The sequence below is a fragment of the Helicoverpa zea genome, chromosome 13, assembly GCF_022581195.2.
Source record: "Helicoverpa zea isolate HzStark_Cry1AcR chromosome 13, ilHelZeax1.1, whole genome shotgun sequence".
NCBI classification, from domain to species: domain Eukaryota; kingdom Metazoa; phylum Arthropoda; class Insecta; order Lepidoptera; family Noctuidae; genus Helicoverpa; species Helicoverpa zea.
The window spans coordinates 12,787,331-12,792,664 of record NC_061464.1 but is presented as its reverse complement, the minus strand read 5'-3'; positions in this window follow the sequence as shown (position 1 = coordinate 12,792,664).

Sequence of the window (5,334 nt, the reverse complement as noted above, 5' to 3'; positions counted from 1 at the left end):
CTACGGCAAACTACGGTATCACAAGAGACTGACGATTGCTGCGTAGCTGTCAAATTGTCAAGTAAATGCAATGTTGCCATAACATTTATTCTTTACTCGAGTGTGTTTTCTTACACCCATATTATAAAATACCATTTAAGGTATATATTTTTCATTTATTTATTCTTGCACATATTTATTACATTTTTAAATATAAAAATATAAAAATAAATAGGTTGCCACTGATATCGGGCACAGGGTCCAAGGTACCGGTGGTTAGGGTCCCAGAGACAGAAACCTCCTCACAATACGTGCCGTATCAAGGAGTACTGCCTTCTGAATCAGTCCCTTGATCCAGCCGCCCAACGAGTCTCCTGAGGTGTTGGTCGAGGCTCTTGGCTATTAAACCATTGGCCGTAACGACAATCGGCACAATAACAGCCGCGTCGACACTCCACATGGCGACAACCTCGTGCGCTAAGTCGAGATATAAAGTATATATTATTATATATTATTTTGTGATGTATATCCATCCAGTACTCAAAAATTAAAATTAATACTCAATAGTATGATCTCATGGTCCATTCTCAGTTCAAAATAAGAAAACATATTATACTTTCAGACCTACATAATGGCAACACTTTTGTCATATGCCTGAAAAAATGTGTATTAAGGCTAAGCAGATTCATCAATCGTGGCATTAAGGCGAATGCTTCATGAATGCTTCGACTGGAGGCGAGAAATTCAAATATAAAATAGTTTTTTGATGTTTTTTTATTATTTTGATTAAAATGAGACGTGATCTTATCTTTGCTGTTATAATACATGCACTTATTTTATTTTAAGAGGCAAATATAAAAAACAGTTTTGGTAAGTTAAAAATTATAAATGGCAGGGTTAGTAACTAAAGTTTCAGCTGTTAAAACTATGCAGTAGAGTAAACAAAAATGAGTAATAAAAAGGAATGAATTGGATTAGTGAATAAATTATTGAGCGGTGAAATTTACTGAATGAGCAGTTACGTTACGTGCGTGCAGTAATAAATCTGAATTTGTCGGTATGAAATCTTATTCTGAGCAATTCTATAAATAATGAGGTGGTAACATAAAGTAAGAAAACAGTAGGTACTTTATAAAATTAAATGACTTTTGCTTTAACTGAAGTCCGTCCTTCTTCTGGGTGGTTTTTAAAGTAAAAACCTAATTAATAAAATAACCTATTACATCCAAGGCAATTAAAAAAATAGGAGAAACGAAGTCAGTCAGATTATTATTGGGAGTCCGGAGAGATTTTGAAAACAATTGTTTTTGAAATCTGAATTTCTTGGCTCGGTGCAATGTTTTTTTTTTACTTGGCAAACGCCATAGATGTAATATAATAAACAAGATTGCGCACGCTCAAAATATATATTTACGAAAATGAACTCTTTTCCAACGCAATAAGGTACTAAATTTGTTGCATAATACACAGAGGCAAATCCGAGCCGAGAGGGATAGTTAGAACGGAGGCCGTTTGTCTCTTTCTAACACCTTGCCAGCATAAAAAAATGTTGTGATCAACAGTTTTGTCTTCCCAAAAAAACAATTGAATCATATATATTTTTATCTTATTTTAACAATTGTAAGTCAACAAATTAATAAAAATCGCATTAATTTATTATACGAATAAATTATTTATATAAATTATTATTCTTAAAACATAAAAAACATATATTTTTTTTTTTTTTTTCTAGCGGTAACCGTGAACATTCTTGGCGCGTAATCAGCATTTAAAATTTTGTTTATATTTTTTGTATTAAATCAATTTAAACTATTATATTATATAAATGGTGAAAAAGTATTGCGTTTATACTTGTAAAAGTGAATCCTATGGTGGTTGCAATATATCGTTCCACAGGTTAGCTAATAATAACATTTTCGTAAACCAAACAACTAGGGTGCCCATGAATTCTTGTAATGAGTTAAAATATGGGTGATGGATTTTAAAACTGTTGTACGATTGTTATAGCTTCCCAAAAAATGAAGAAAGGCGACATAAATGGCTCAAGTCTATATATGAAGTAGAAATAGAAAAAAAACAGTCTTCACTTCGAATCTTCCTGCTTTTATACTGCTAATTCCCGCTAATTATTAAAAGCCTTTATAAGTATCTTAAGGTCACAAACAGCGTAAGTTAAAACTTCAATACCAATCTGCGGATAATAATCTTAGCAAATTCGGATTTGTCTCACATAGCTTAATCTCATAGTCACCCTATTAGAAAGGGACAGACAGCCTCCGTACTAACTGTTTCACTCGGCTCGTTTTTTGGGTTTACGTGCGCAGTCTTGTTTACTAATATTATGTCTATGGCAAACGCTCATTAACGTAGTAGTAGGTACAACGCCATCTGTCACTTTCTTAGGATCTATTTTTTTTGTAATTTATAAAAGAAAACCTCCCATTCAAATGTAACCCGATATCTTTACTTATTATACAAAGATAAAAGATTCGTTGGTTTGTTTGTTTGAACCGAATAGGCTCCAGAACTACCGAACCTGAACCGATTTGTATAATGATTTTAATGCTAGGAATCTACAGTATCTGCTCTGAGCATAGGATATGTTTCATCCGGGTACGGGAAGAAGTTTCCCCGGGAAGCGAGTGAAAACGTTTGGAACATCTACCATTATTTCGCGCTAAAAAGTTTATCGGATTACATAAAGTATTTTTTTTCACTCTATTTACGCTTACCTCAAAGTGAAAATATTTCTTTCTGGATTGGTGACTACCGATTGGGATTTGCTGAGCTGTTTAAAATACTTATACTTTTGCGTATGGCAGAATATTTGTGATGAAAACTTTTCAACCAATTTACCAAAAAGGAGGGACTCAATTCGTGGGGAACTTTTTTTTATGTATGTCTGAACTACTCAGTGTCGGATTTACAAACTCAGCCCCGGATCTTCAATTTTTCTTAGGCGGGGCAAAAACTGAAAAATGCCGCCCCGCCTACCTACTTATGTTTATTTTCATCTTTATCATCCATAAAATTTCAGCTATCAATATGTTGGCAGGCAAGGCCGTCTCTAGCTCATGTAGCGCCTGGGTACAATCATCACCCAAGCGCCCCCTATGTATTGAAAGATTTTGAGTAGGTAGTACATACATATTGATCGAAGTACTTAGAGTAGTTAGTTACAAGGAATATAAATAAAAACGTTCGAACGAAAGTCACTTTTTGGAAGGTAAAAGGAAAAAAAATGTGTCCAAATCATTGTAGGCTCAAATTGTTGGCCAAGTTTAAGTTATGAAAGTCGAGACAATATAACGTAATTGCAAAAATGAGCGCGAGCGAAGCGAGCGCGAAAATTTTTCAATTTTGGACCCAAAACGTTAATAAGTTTTAAAAAGCGCTGTATCGGAACAAGCAGTCGGAAGCGTAAACTTTTTTGTTTTTGAAGACTCCATAAATATATATTTTTGCTACATTTGACTTATAAAGGTAAGATAGCGTCAAACAGACTTATGAAGTTATCGAGGCAACGCATGTATTAGACAGCGCGAGCGAAGCGAGCGCGAAATTTTTTAAGCCTACGATACAAAAGTACCTGATGAGGTACATATTAAAGCAACAAGTAGCCGCGAGCGTAGCGAGCCCGAACTTTTTCAAATTATTTGTTTGAAGACTCAAAAATTAAACTGGGAATTATGTACAAGTAAAAAGAAACCGTGATTAGAGCGAGTGCCATTTGTGTTCGTTGATTCGGTGCGTCACTAAAAATAATAAACAATCAGAAAAAATACACATATATTGTCATTTAATCGCGAGCGTAGCGAGCGAGAATTTTTTCACTTAGTTGGAGGATGTTGAAAGTGAAAAATAACCAAAATGATCAATGAATCCAAAGCGAAGGCGACTTCTTTAGAATCTTTGCATATCAGTATCATGAAACAATGTGGAACTTCTTTATCAAACGGGTGTAATTTCATCGAAATTTCCTGTTGGTAGGGCGTCCCGCGGCGCCCCTGAGACCGAGACTCCCGGGTTATTGGGCGGCTCTGTAGGTAACTATTATAGTTATCTATGATGTAGGATTTCAAATAAAAATAAATATGCCATAAGTGTTCCTGGCTCATAGCTAGCCAATAATTTTTATTAATCAGTTTTAGTTCGCTAAAACTTCGCCTCGTGAATAATAAATGTTCGTGCAGTCGTGCAGCATATCTCACTCCGCGCTCAGGGTATCGGTCAAGTTGATATGGCTATAAAATTGCTGTACTTGTGCTATTATTTATTCCGTGGTCATTAAATTGATGATGAGTTGTCCATTGGTCTGTGAAGTGTGAATTGGGACGCCTGATTTTGCCGCCCCCTGAATTTGCCGCCCGGGGCATAGGCCCCGGCTTGCCGCCCCCCCTAGATCCGGGGCTGTACAAACTTGCCGCTAGTAGGCCATTCAATTTTTGCCGCCTCTAATGATTGTAAACTTAATGATATTTCTGTCAGTTACTAAATTATTTTTGCAAGCCTCTATGTACCGAAGAGTTTAATGTTAACAAGTTTATATGACAGCGACTTTGAAGCGTAAAACCTCTGTAACTTTTAAACGGCTCAATCGATTTTCATCAAACATGTCTAAGAACACTCGCTCGTAAAACACCTGTTGTACAAAAAAAAAACTAAATTGAAATCGGTTCATTCGTTCGGGTGCTATGATTCAGTGGCGGCGTAGCATCGGGTGGCATCCGGGGCGGACTACCTATTGAGCACCCCCACAAAAAAAAACGACAAATGTAAAAACTTTTCTGTTCCAAAACTCAATTCTCCACACAAAAATACCTACCCAAACAAGAGTGGAAAAAAAGCACTGCAAAGAGAAGAAGCCGCGAGCGTAGCGAGCCCGAAATTTTTGATATTTGGGACGCAATAATACCTAAAGAAATCAGAAAATAGTCACTGTCAAGTGAAAGGCGCGAGCGCAGCGAGCGCGAAATTTTTTGAGTCTTGGAACACAAAAGTCCTCCACCTCATAAACAGCTTAGGAATCGTCAGTTGTTTTTGCTACTTCGGTGCTTTAACTTTTTTTTTAGATTGAGGACTCAAAGAGCGCAGAACAAACCAGGAATGATGAAAAAACTATAAACTGATGAAAAGATTTTTTATTTTATTTTTATTGAAACGCTATTAGAATATTTTTAAATTCATGATCACGTAAGTACCTAAGCATATATTAAAGTTTATTAATTTTGCGTTTATTAATCGTTTATTTATATATGGATTGTGTACTCATATACTCAATTATAAAAAAAAACCTGTAAAAAAATTGCTGCCGCCCCTCTAAATCTGCCGCCCTAGGCACTGGCCTACTTGGCC